Source organism: Peromyscus californicus, unplaced genomic scaffold, assembly GCF_007827085.1.
Source record: "Peromyscus californicus insignis strain IS unplaced genomic scaffold, ASM782708v3 Scaffold_12__1_contigs__length_115047231, whole genome shotgun sequence".
Classification (NCBI taxonomy): Eukaryota; Metazoa; Chordata; class Mammalia; order Rodentia; family Cricetidae; genus Peromyscus; species Peromyscus californicus.
The window spans coordinates 48,429,074-48,443,071 of NW_026294413.1; the positions used below are offsets into that span (position 1 = coordinate 48,429,074).

General features: G+C 45.8%; 1 long non-coding RNA gene across 1 annotated transcript; it reads left to right on the forward strand.

Moving 5' to 3' along the window:
- The first annotated feature begins 319 nt into the window (after positions 1–319).
- LOC128107881 (uncharacterized) lies at positions 320–8,974 on the forward strand. Its single transcript, XR_008217236.1, has 5 exons — positions 320–1,048; positions 1,998–2,144; positions 5,814–5,867; positions 7,346–7,496; positions 8,807–8,974. It is a non-coding gene; the product is annotated as an uncharacterized LOC128107881 (long non-coding RNA).
- Positions 8,975–13,998: the final 5,024 nt, after the last annotated feature.

A 13,998-nucleotide genomic window follows, 5' to 3' on the forward strand; every position in this document is an offset into this window, starting at 1 on the left:
AACGGTAAGAGTTTACCACAGCTTGTTTATGAAGGATCCAGTTTTGCCCCCTCTGTTGTACCCTGAAGTATATGCTCCTTCCAGATCCTTAGGTCTGCTCTCCCCGAACCAGAGTCATGTGTACAGGGCACTATAGTGAACTTCCTCCTCCGGGTTCACCAAGCACACAGCATAGCACACTGGTAAACATGAGTGTTATGGGGGAGTGGAAGGCATTATAAATCCATCTTACAGAAGGGCGGGTGAACGTGGAGGCTACCTATGTGTCTAACCTTTTCCCACTGCAAATTAAACATCTTTCCTTTGATCCCATATTATAGCAAGAAACTAGCATGGATCTTTGATCCCATGCCCGTATCTAGAGAAATTATGAGGTCTCTAGGATGGGATAATAGAGTGTCATCAAGACTTCTAGCTTTAGGAAATTACTTAATCTCCATTCTCAGTGGCTGCTGCTCTGAGACAGCTGTGACAGAAAGGTCCCAAGTGCTATTGAAAACAGCTCATCAGTTCAGAACAAAGCTGATTATGTAAATTGTGCATTAAGATGCAGCTCCAATTTAATTTTACTCTGTAAATAAATATCCCATTAGCATCCATCTGTTGCCAGTCAGGTAAGGCCTTCTCTAAACGGATATGACCAAGCCCCCAGTGGCTTCTCTTGGAATGCTGATGGGGTGTGGGAGGGTGAGGGTTAAGACACCCAAATTCTCTGTGTAGAACTTAATTTTGTTCTTGAAATGGCAAGTCAGCTATAAAATCAATTGAGGGCAAGAAGAAGCTGTGATTGGCCCAAAACAACAGGACACCTCATCTATTTCTGGGCCTGCTTGTCGGGGACACATGAAAGCTTTCTCTGATTGTTGTCATGGAGATCAATAATAATTATAGCTAGCCGATTCCCTCCAAAAATAAAAACATTTCAGCTGATGAGAAGCGAACACTAAATTAGCACCCGGTCTTTCGGCTGTGGGGCAATTTATCAGGCCGAGCGGCACGTGAGTGTTGTCTTAGCTGAACCTGAGGATGCAGCTCTCCCCTCAGAACGGTGAGTGCTGGACAATGCCACTGACTGCCAGAACCAGAAGGAGGGTGGCAGGGTGAGAGCATGTTTTCTTCGGGGCTGTGCTGTCTAGGTTTCAGGAGGCTGAGTTCTAGAAGCTTCTGGTATTTCCTTAGTAGTCTATCAGCAGGAGAAGCAGAAGCTTGGCCATTATCTGGCCAGTGGAGAATTAAAACCTGTGGTTTGGATGCTGCTGCTGCTGCTGGTGGTGATGGAGGAGGGGGGAGGAGGAGGGCTCAGCAAGGGTCTGGGCACAGACCCAGGAGACCCATTGCGGCCCACACACTCTAACACTTAAGGCATTGTCGCCCACGCTGTCCATAACTGCTGAAGCTGGCCAAGGACATCCCGGGAGGAATCCGAAGCAGAGGCTCTTCAAGCAAGGCTGTTAGACTCAATGCCATTCCTTAAACAAAGATGTCTGAGCCTATTAAGAAGGAAGAAGAAGCAATTCCTTCCTCCAAGCTAATGGCGCCTGAACCAACCATCCTTCCCTCATATTCTTTTCTCCATCGTAAGCCAAGTTTGAGGCCACAGCATCTGTCCCAGTATTTCTAACACAGGGCGGGGCCTAAGTTAGCTGCTCCCCCTTAAATTGACTATGATGCCTGGGTCATAAAATCAGTATCTTAAGAGCATGCGGCAACAGCTGAACCTGCTGTGAAGCTCAGAAGGAAGAGGCTGGCCCCTGATAACAATGGTGGATCCTGCCCGAGCCCTAAACTGCCTGCCTCTGAACTGATGGGTGAGAAAGGCAAATACCAAGGTTAAACTACGTCAAGGGTTCTATTACTTTGAGCCACAATAAACAGGCAACGCGTGTGATAGCACAGCCACGCTAGTGGCAGGTAGAGGAGAGGCAGCGCTCACCCCTCCCCCTGAACTCTACGACCCCCTTTGCTCAGCACTCACTGGGCACCGTGTCCTTTCACAGAGTTCCCCTCAGCCGTCCGTCCAAGGATGGTTTCTTCGGTACTCTTAGCCTGAGTGAATCAAAGACGTCGACGGATTGAATGAAGCATCATGGGGACTGTCAGCGCTAAAGCAACATATCAGACAGGGTTCCGTGTGCTGAAATGAGGTAAGGCATGTCGTCAGCCTGCGTGGGAGGTCCACAGCCTTCCCCAAGCCTGCTGGCTCCACGTGCCAGACACGTGCTCACGTGACATAGGCGGTCTGGGAGGAAACAGAGCATTTCATGTTTGGGTCTCCCTCGACATAAAAATTGAAAGTGTGTGTGTGTGGGGGGGTGAGAGTGGGGGAGGTGTGCGCACGCTGTGTCCTGGAATGACCATAAGAAAAATCATGATATAGTTGATATCTATTCCCCTGAGTCCCCCCGCCTTTTTTGGGGCGGGGGCTAAGCATCTCGATCTGCTTTCGTTTAGACTGGCTCCTGGTGTTTGACTTGTGCCAGTTAAAAGAGATTGAGTAGCGAGCAAGCTCAGAGATTTAGATGAGTGAGAGATTTACCTCTCGCTCATGCTGTGTGTCCTGTGGAGGTGGCTGGGGGCGGGCGGGGGTGATGTGTGTGTGATTATTATCTCCACGCAGCTCTCACCTCTGACATGTGTCTTCAGCATTGTAGCAGAGGAGACAAAATCTTCTGGGGCAGGTGTGTGTAACAGAAATATAGGGTGAGCCACAAGCTCAAATCACAGACACAAGTGAGTGTTTTCTAGTCACCTTAGAAAGGCAAAGTGAGCCGGGCGGTGGTGGCGCACACCCTTAATCTCAGCGCTCGGGAGGCAGAGCAGGCGGATCTCTGTGAGTTTGAGGCCAGCCTGGTCTACAGAGAACCCCTGTCTTTACAACAAACAAACAAAAAACAAAAAAAGAAAGAAAAAGAAAAAAGAAATGAAAATGAAAATGATGAGACCAAGTTTAATAGTGTATTTTACTTTACCTATATGATTTCAACATACTGTTAATTTTTAAAACATTAATGAGTTATAGTTGCATTTTTCAGTACCAAATCTTCATAATTCAGTGTATTTTTTACACTTAAAAGACTCTCAGTTTGAACTATCCACATATCAAGCTCTCCCAGTCGCATGTGGCTAGTGGGTATCACCTTCGATTCTGCAGCTCTGTAGCACTCCACCCAAACACATGCTCAGCCTGCAAGTGGCACACATTTACTTCTGCTGCCGTGACCTACTGAATAGAACATTTCTTTGGAGGGTTCATCCAGTTAAAAGGATCTACGAGGCATACTTCTCCTTTCTGTTTTTAACACGAGTTGGGAAGAGCTAGGGAAAACCAGGCATGACCAGCAGGCTTTCCTTGCTCACCTGTCCTCTACTGGAACATCCCGCCAGGCAATCCCTCCTCTGCTGTGAAAGACTTCCAGCCCAGTAACCTATTTTTCTTGATTCCATCTTTGCTGGGTCAGGAACATTCTGTATCTCATGACCCAGAAGGGGCCAGTGCTTGGTCTTGGAAAAAAAAATCTGGGTGTATAAGGTAAATGCTAATAAATGGAGGTGACTGAGTAGGTGAAGGAAGCAGGAGGCAAGAGGAGAAGTTCATGGAGAGGAAGAATTTCATCCATCTTTTACATTTGCTAATGTGGTAGTTTGAATGTAATTGGCTCCCATAATTTCACAGGGAGTGGCACTATTAGGAGGTGTGGCTTGTTGGAGTGTGTAGCTGTGCTGGAGGAAGTGTGTCACTGTGGGGGCGGGCTTTGAGGTTTCCTTTGCTCAGTATACCGCCCACTGTCTCAGTCAACTTCCTGTTGCCTGCAAGATGTAGGACTCTCAGCTATTCCTCCTGTACTACATCCGCCTGCATGCCGCCATGCTCCTCACCATTGTTATGATAATGGATTGAACCTCTGAAACTGTAAGCAAGCCACCCCAATGAAATGTTTTCCTCATAAGAGTTGCCATGGTCACAGTGTCTCTTCACAGCGATAGTAACACTAAGACAATTTTCTTAGTGTCATTTGCTTTCTTTCTGGCTGTATGTTGCTGGAGTCCTCTGAGCTCCCCTCCCTACCACTCATGACCCATAACCACTCAATGACTACTGTTACACTTCAGGAAACACTGTTTCTTGGTACTGGAAGCTCTTGGTGGTCTCAGCTATGATCCAGTGTCCAATCATCACGAACCTGGTCCATTCCAGATACACAGTAAAGATCTGCAAGAACACATTTATATTATTAACTTTCACAAAATGATTTCTAAGCTGTTAATCTTTTCAATGACGCCATGATGTAAAGGGAGAATTGGCCCATCTGCTAGCTGCATGGCTATTACCAAAGACAGTCCATAAAGCTCCCCAAGAAGTTGTTTGGACTTGCGCTTTATACAATGCTCACAACATGTACATGTCCACCATTTGAAAATGCGGGTATGGCAAAGCCAACAGGTAGAAGAAGATGGCTCCCACTGAAGAAGTAGTTGCCCATAGATCCCAAGAGGAGGAACAGTGCCATGCACAGCCTCCTGGGGAAGATCAGGGTCAGTCAGGAGGTAGAGAGAGAGGAGAGCATGGGCCTGGGTCTTGAGTGTGGTTGCCACAAAATAGTCAAGGCAAAGCATGGTAAGTGAGCTTCGGACTGGCTAACTTCACTGATTTCAGCGGCTCTCTCCTGTCATCTGATACCTGGTCTGTGGTATTGGGGGGTTGTCAAATGGTGTCTCATACTGTGGATCTCTGCTGGGACCCAGTCTCCAGACACTGCAAGAATCAGCAAATCCCCAGATATCCAAGTGCCAGAACTACAGGGGAAAAAAAGTGGGGGCAGGGCTAATCTGTGCATAGCGACCCTGCTGAAGTGAAAAGGGACATCTTGGTCTCTTGGGATTTAGAGAAAACTGAGGCCTATGTGGCCTTTGTTTGTAAGTAACCAAAGTGGCTTGATCATATGTCTGGAGGGTGGAAGTTGAGAACACAGCCCGAGCTGTATTTGGAACCCTAAGCAGTTTCTGTGACATCTCCTTGAAAATTCTGGAGAATGTTTATTTCGTGGAAGTGCAAGAAACTTTCAAATGTGTTAGCAAATTCTTTCAGTCACCTGACCTGAGGGTTCCGTATGTATTAAAGAATAGCCCTTTGGGTGCTTCCTGATCACGCTCCACGTGTGTACCACTGGTGGAAACACAGTGCTTTACAGTGGAGTCTACCCAGCCATCTGAACGGCTAACTTTGGGATTGGAAAAATAATATTCAGAATCTATTTTTGCTTCAAAATGTTTTGATCGTAAAAATTCCTTATATATACGTACTCAGACTTATCAGTCTAATAACAAAAGGATGTTTATTCAATGATGGAAATAAGTGTAGCTAGTGGTAATACTGTCGAGGCTGATCCAAGGCTTCCTCAGAGGCCCTGGTGAAAGGACAAAGGGGACCTAGTTATTTCTTGGTCAGGGGCAGACTTGGCGGGGTCCAGTCTGGAGCTTCCGCCATTGCCTCCAAGGAGTGAAGGTTTTAGTTCCTGGAACTTGGCTTTTTCCCCCGGCTAGGAGACTTGGAGTTACACACCCCATGGCTGTTTTGTGCTCAGTCTCTGTTACCCGCGAGAAACCCTGTGTTCCCCTGTGCGACATCGTTTGATTTGCTTCCTACTGACTTCACCTCATTGTGTGCTAGCTTTCTGCTGACTCCGTCCCATTCCCCACTCCCCAGACAGTTCATAAGATGCTGCACTGCTTAACAAGCTTGCTTGACATAGACATAGCTTGTGTAAGACCTTCTGAGCCTGGATTTCTATTTCCTTTATCTTCTCATCTCCTAGCCTCCCACTAGAGACACTGTCACTGAAGACTGACCTGGTCCAGATCAACTAACAGTAAGTTAGTATGAATAATTGCTGTTTATATGATGCTCAATGTGAGAAAGGCATTAGTCCAAGTTCTTTTCTCATTTTGATTTGTTTGTTCTTTTTAGTGTGTGTGTGTGTGTGTGTGTGTGTGTGTGTGTGTGTCTGTGTGTCTGTGTGCATATGTCTGTGTAGCTATGTTGCTGGAGAATTTCTCTCCAGCTCCCGCCGCCAAGTCCTGCCAGTCCTGGAGCCCACTTATAAAATAAACACACAGACTCTTACATTTAAACTGCTTGGCCACTAGCTCAGGCCTACCATTGTCTAGTTCTTACTCTTATATTTAGCCCATTTCTATTAATCTTTACTTTGCCACGTGGCTCGTGGCTTACTGGTACTTTACATCTTCCTTGTCCTGGCAGAGCTCCAGAGAACACCGCTGGACTGCGATACACCTTCCCCAGACCCCACAACCTACTTATCCCTTAATTTGTAAGTTACGCCATTAAATAAATCTCCTTTTAACTACGTGGAGTGGCAAGAGCATGTGGAGGCCATATGTCAGACACCTCAGGAGTCCCTCCTTCAGAACTGTACACCTTATTTATTTATTTTTTTTGAGACAGCATCTCTCACTGGGACCTAGGGATAACAGGTTAAGCTTGACTGTCTGGCCAGCAAACTTGAGCCCTTAGATTAGAAGCGTGGTCCACCATGCCTGGCTTTTCACATGGGTTCTGAGGACCAAACTCAGGTCCTCATGCTGTGCAGCAAGCGCTTCTATAACTGAGCCTCCTCCCCAGTCTCTGCCTTGTTAGTTCCTCACTACTATCCCACAGAGGTAGGTAATCATCTTGCTTCTTCACAGCTGAGAACAACTGACATTAAACAACTTGCCCACACATCCTTATGAAGCTAGGAAGTGATGGAGTTGGACTGCTACTGGTCAGTGTGGCTCCGGCATGCACACTTAGGATCCCGTGCTGGTGGAAACAGGGACGTGGTGGAAGGGCAGTGCTGTTCTTACGTGCACCTGTTACTTCTCAGTCTGCAATGATGTCTATCGGTCGTCTCTGCAGGGAGCTTTGGAGTATCGGGCGTGAAAAATCACGGACTCCAGCGTCACAGGCAGCACTTGAATTCAAGCAGATTTGAGAAGAGTGTCTGGGTCTTCATATGACAGTTCTCTAGAGCTGGGTGTTATCATGGACACCAGGAATCTTTTTTAAAATATATTTCTTTATTATTAAGAAATTTTCCAGGCTGGAGAGATGGCTCAGTGGTTAAGAGCACTGGCTGCTCTTCCAAAGGTCCTGAGTTCAATTCCCAGCAACCACATGGTGGCTCTCATAATGAGAACTGGTGCCCTCTTCTGGACTGCAGGCATACATGCAGGCAAACACTGTATACATAATAAATAAATAAATCTTTAAAAAAAAAAAGAAAATTTCCATTCATTTTACATACCAATCCAAGATCCTCTCCCCTCCCTTCTCCTATCCCCCCAGACACCAGGAATCTTCAGTATCTGCCACTCCTCAGAATCAGAGACCACACTGGTGGAAGCATCTTGTCGTCTCGAAACTACCGACTTCCTTGCTCTCGATTACCGTTCCTCTCAGGATTAAAAATACGGCGACAAAGCAAATTTGTTCAAGTGTGAGTATGTTGCAGTAAGAAAACCTCTCATAAGGCAGTGAGATGGGTGTGGGTGCTTGCCACCAAATCTGAGGACCCGAGTTCAATCCCTGGCACCCACATGATGGAAGGAGAGAACCGCTTTCAGCATATGTGCCCAGACATATATACACTCAGGCACACTAAATAAATAAGTGTAAAAGCCAAATAATTCATGCGCTCAAACCAGTTACATGTCCCTATTCCACTCAACCATGGGAGACCAGAAAGAGCTGGCCCACAGCAGGGGTGACCTCTTATCTCTCAGTCTGAATAAGGATGGGGAAAAGGGTTTCAGAAAACAGTCAATGTACTAATCATTTTGAAAAAATAGCTTGTTTCTTGTTGCTTGAGGAGGCACCAGGTGACAGAGAACAGGTGGAAAAACCAGGCCTGAGCTTTGACTGTGGTTCTCAGGGGCAGTTGAGGAGAGCAGGGCAGCCGCCGGACCTGAGGACTTACAGAAAGTGAACAAGGATCAGTGCCAGCCAGCCTTTATTGCATCTGACTTACATACATTAGATCAGGAAGCACTCAATGGAGCGGTTCTCTTGATTTCAATGACTCCTCCATCCATTTCTTTCTCTGTATCTCTCCTTCCCTCCTCCCCAATCTACTGAGGTCCTGGGACTGTTAACAGCGAGGCTGTTATGTTGGCAGTAGACCAGTCATTGGGAAGTGTTTATTTCCCTGTGATTTAAAAGGTTGAATGAATACATGGCGCCAAAGGATGAGGAGCAAAGATGTGCTTGCAAACATTTTGTGTTCATTTGCTGCTGATGCTTTTGCAAAAGGGGGTTTCCAGGTGGTTCCTTTCTTATCTCTCCGCCGTAGAGTGTTTAACCTTTGCACAGCTTCTGGTGTGTGGGGGATGGAGCTCTTTACCAGAGACTTTACGTCAAAGGTGATTCTGAAGTGACCAGGAGTAGCAGCAGAGATAAAGGGATCTGCCACTTCTCCTTAGTGTGACTGATTGTGGGGAAATGCTTGTAATGGCTAATGTTATCTACTTGATGGCATTTAGAATAAACCTCTGGGGATGTCTCTGAGGGAGTTTCTAGACCCAATCTAACTATGATCAATACCATCCCATGGGTCAAGATCCGGTATGGACCATGATGCAATGTGGCCTCAAGCTTCTGCCACTGTGCTTGTCCGCCATGATGGACTGTACCCTGGGACTGTGAGCCAAGACAAACCTTTCTTAAGTTGCTTTTCTTGGGTATTTTGTCACAGTGGTGAGTACAATGCTGAACTGAAAATGTGGCTGACCTTGGTATGTTTTCTACAAGGAAGAAGAGGAGAAGGAATTGATTTTGGAGTCACATAGATGCAGGGTCAAATCCTACGATGTCGGACAGATCCATTTCTCCTTCCTTCATGAACTTATGGTTAACAAGTGCTCAGGAAAGTTGGTCCCTTTAGGCATACATGAAATAAAGAATGCAGAGTCCTCCACGGCCTGGTCTTTTATTTTGATGATAGTAAAGTCATAACAGCTCTGTTTGGGACACATGTGTACATGACAACCTCCTTCCCTTCAAGGAACCATAATTAACATTTCAGCATATGGGCTAAACTTAGGGCTCAATAAATACACACAGCTCACCAGAACAAAGGACTTTCAGTGCAAGACAGGCCATAGGAGCCCACAGTGGGCTTCCATGTTGTAGCAGCTGAATTATATAAACGACAACTCACTGGGCTGGGCAAGTGGCTCAGTGGGTTAAAGTGATTTTTTCAAAGGCTGACAACCTGAGGTTGATCCCTGGGACCTACACAGTAGAAGAAGTAAAGCCAGTACTGAAGGATGTCCTCTGACCTAAACACATGTGCATACTGTGGCACTTGTACAGCCACCCCCACCCCACACACAGACACAGACAGACAGACAGACAGACAGACAGACACACACACACACACACACACAGAGAGAGAGAGAGAGAGAGAGAGAGAGAGAGAGAGAGAGAGAGAGAGAGAGAGAGAAAATAGCATGATTTAAAAAAGAAAAAGACTTTTAAAAACAGGAAGGGCAGAGAGTTCAACTCAAGTAAAAATTTCCATTCCATTGTTGTTGAAGAGAAACAGATATGTAAATGCTGTGTGAATACACTCACTGCATTTTCTAGAAAAACGATTTAAGTCACATTTGTTATTAGAGTGAAAGGTGTAACCATGACATTCGGTTGAAGCAGATACACGTGTTCTCAGTACACCAGCAAATCTCCAGGAATTAGACGGACACCGAAACGAAAGCCCCTCAAGCTTTGTTGGCTGGGCCCCCTACAAAGAGCAAGTCCAGTGTCCTGGTAGTCCCTCTCTTTCTCCTTGTCTACAGCTGTGGATGGGTGACCCTTCCCTGGAGGCTTGCCTTCCATAGAGAACTAAGTCTTGCTATTGAGAATCTATCTATCTATCTATCTATCTATCTATCTATCTATCTATCTATCTATATCTATTTAACCATCTATCTATATATCATCTGCCTATCTATCTGTCCGTCTATCTATGGTCATGGTAGTGATGGCTCACATGGCTTGATACTCCTAGGATTTTTCTTCCAGAAAAATCACCTGAATCAAAGTCCCTAGAGATGTCATCCAGGAGCCTAAGTTTTGACAAGTTCCAAAAGATCCTAATGTTTAAAAACTAACAACTTAGTGTTTGAAATGATTTCTGAAGGCCATTGCCCACAGAGAGGAGCCTCATACCCTGGAAGGCTTGTGAATCAGGGGTGGGCTTGTAGAACTTCTGGGAACCTAAGTAGGTGCTCAATTCCCTCAGTTTTCTACTCAATTTCCCAGTAAACCTCACAAACAAGAACATTTGCAGAGGAATCTCCTGCTTTTCTCTTTCTATATTTCCTGTACTTTCTGTAGGTTAACATTAAAACCTTACAGGCTGATGTCTTTCCTCTAACTAACGGTAACTCTTGACTCTCTCTGTCCTTCCTTGTGTTCAGCTATAAGAGGGCAGAGTGTGTGTCCACTTCCCTGGGCTCTCACAGACCCTTGGAGGAGATAAGCTTATCTTTTGGCGGCAGACCCACGCCTTATGGGTCTGCCGCCAAAGGGGAGGGGTCCTGCGTCTGGAGCTGAGAGTTAGATGTCCTTTTACCTAACTTCCTTGGTTAAAGGGCTTCATATCTTTAGGGGGAGCTGCTTGGGCTGCCAATCACCTGTTAGCTCCCAGCATCCTCCAGGAGGGCTAGCCCTAGGCTATCTCCTTAGGAGGCAGTGTCCATGCTGTTTAACTGCCCAGTGGACATATGCTCGTGGACAGTTAGCGGGTATTTCTAACTTAACAGGTCTCAGCAGTACTTCTTGTCTTCTCTCATCTATTCCAGAGCAGTCCAAAACTTCGGGGTGCCCCTTAATGCCATCCTCTCAGACACTCCATATCTAATCCACGAGTTCTCACGGCCTATCTTTGAGGCCTGTCTTGAGGCTGACCACATTGCTACATCTGTGTGAATGGTTCCCTATCCTGGCCTCCATCTCCTCTCTCCTGCTCCTCTGTAATGGCCTTGTAAGTGGTCTCCTTCATCCCACTCTTCCCTCCTCTCTAGTCTGTCCCCAGGAAGGCAGACAAAGTAATTTTCTGAGAATCTGTTAGATTATGTGGTACCTTAAAGAACAGTAACTTCATCTCCCCGTCATTTTCCAGAATAAACTTAGAACCCCAGGCCCTTTTATGTGCTCTCTTCCATCTGCCCCGAAACACTAGTGTCTGGGTTATTCATTCATAAAGCCAGGGACCTGTCCCAGGATGCAGCTGTGCTCAGTCTGGCACACATCTTTCCTTCAGTGGTTCTATGGAAAACTCCATTCCTTTACTTCTTCATTCATCTTTTCCATCTAATTTCATCCTTCAATATTTAATTCAAACTCTACCATCACACTGGTGGGGTGTTTTGTTTTGTTTTTTGGTTTTCGAGACAGGGTTTCTCTGTGTAGTTTTGGTGCCTGTCCTTGATCTTGCTCTGTAGACCAGGCTGGCCTTGAACTCACAGACATCCACCTGGCTCTGCCTCTCAAGTGCTGGGATTAAAGGCTGCGCCACCACCACCACCTGGCTCACACTGGTGTTTGTAATCTTCTTGCCAGCTCCAATTTTCCCACAGCCTTTCCACATTTTACTATTGAATACCACTTACTGTTTGTTTGGTTTTTTTTTGCTGCTGCTAGGCAGAATCAAATTGTCTGTTTTGGTCATTGACGTTTCCCTAGTGCCCTTCCAGCTTGTGACCCATGGGCTGCATGCATCCCCAGGATAGCTATGAATGTGTCCCAACACATTTGTATACAACAATGTCACATCACAATATCAAAAGTCCGGACACCTGTGGTTCAAATAACTGTTGGAGAGGAGGGAAGGGAAGGAGGGGAGTGAGGTAGAGAGGAGAGGGAGGGGTGGTCAGAGTCTTCACTATTCAAATCAAATGATGCTAGAGCTGGAGAGATGGCTCAGCAGTTAACAGCACAGAGTTCAGTTCCCATCGCCACATGATGGATCACAATTGTCTATAACTCCAGTCCTAGGGATTCTGACACCATGTTCTAGCCTCCTCCGGCACCAGGCATGCTTGTGGTACACAGACATACATTCAGGCCAAACATCCATGCATAAAAATAAATACAAAAACCCCATAAAAAGTAGAAGTTGCTAGACTTAAATCAACACAAAGCCACAGCGAGAAGAGGGAAGAAGAGCAAATGTTTGAAAATCAATACAAGAAGCATCTCAGTACACTGTGGGCTGTCAAGTGAGCTCATGAGTGGTCTGCAGAGCCTGCTTACTTTGATTGATGGTACCCTGCCTAACCGATCCTCCATCAGTTCCTATCTGTGTTCTCACCTGCAGGCCATATTGAATGGTGAATAGCTTCTTGCCTCTGTCAGGCTATCAAAGTTAGGGGGCTTTAGCCACAGAATTCTGGATAGAGTAGAAGGAGACAGTCACCTAAATTTAGGTCAAGACAGCACCTGGAAGATGCTGGACACTGGAAGTCAAGTGTTCCCAGTGAAGGAGTACCCTGGAAACCAAGGCCTTCTCATGAGTACTGGGGTTGATCTGAGCCTGATGTGGAGGCTTGTATTTGTTCATTCCTGACCTAGGAGCAGCTACTGTCTCTGGTATGGAGTTAGGTACAAGAAAAATATTGGTAAGAGCTACCAGTGTAGCCTAGTGGTAGAACATGTGCTTAGCATGCAGAAAGCCCTCAGTTCAATCTCCATTACTTTAAAACCTAAAGAAAAAAAAAAGATGCAGATTAGTTAAAGTCAATTTCTGCTTATTTTCAATAGCCCTGCATGAGCATCCCACAGCGGTCTGGGTGTTACTGGGAATGAGACTGACTGTACTCAGTCCTTCTTTCAGGGGGATGAGAGGTAGGTTTCTTTTGTTGATATCTTCCAGCCTCCCAGACAGACCCACGTCATACTGTTTGGTACTCTCATTATCTTGGGCTGAGTTGTGAAAAGACCTCTGTTAGGTTTCAAGAGCCCAGGGTTACAAATGAGCATGATTCTTGGGTGACTTTAGTAACAGCTTTAACATGCAGTCAAAAGTCTTTTGACACATACCTATCTCATCAGAAGATAGCCTTTATGGCCTTCCTTGAATCTGAGTGTGATTTGGGATCAGTGTAGTGATACTGTGTGAGACTTCAAAGGGTGGGACATTAAATGCCATGCATCTCCCGCTTGTTTTGTGTGAAGACTCACTCTTGGACCCCCGAGTCATGGACATTCTGTCTGAGAACAAATTCATTCTTAAGTCTTCCCAACCGAGCACCAGACCCAGAGCAGAAGCCCCTTTGGAAGCATCTCTGCCAGCCTTAGCTGTCATGGCTCCACCCCTGCCCAAGTGCTCTTACCTACCTTTGAGTCACCCCTGTAGAGATCCCAGATATCATGAATAAAGGAAGACCTCTACTCTGGTCTTTGCAAATTCCTTACCTAAAAACCTGTGGATATAAATCATTGTTTTATGTTGCCAAGTTTCTCATCAATAGTTTTAGAACATTGCAAGGTGACAAAGTGAGAGAGATCCGGTTTTCCTAAAAAATAAAAGCACAAGGTTTTACAAAATGGTGTGGCCTTGGGGCCTTTCTATTATACTATGCCCTTTGGGGCACGCCCCCTCAAGTACCCAGGTTTGGAAGCACATTGCTGGTAGCTCCTGGGTTTTAAGGCCTGTGTTTCCTAGCTCAGGTGTCATTCTGAGTAAAGAGAAAGCAGTAACATTCTTGGTGTCCTGTACTGAGCCATAGAAAGTGACTCTGTGTGTACCACAGGCATCTCCTTTTGTCACATGTAAATTTGCCCAAACTAGAAACCCACTAAGAAAAAAAAATACATTCCCTTTTGTAAAGCCTTCGACAGATTTGGCAACTAGCATTCTGCCGCGCTCATGCAAAAATAACCATCTTTGTCTAGTTGTGGGTTGATTTTCTTAGTTATACATGTGCTATGTATATATG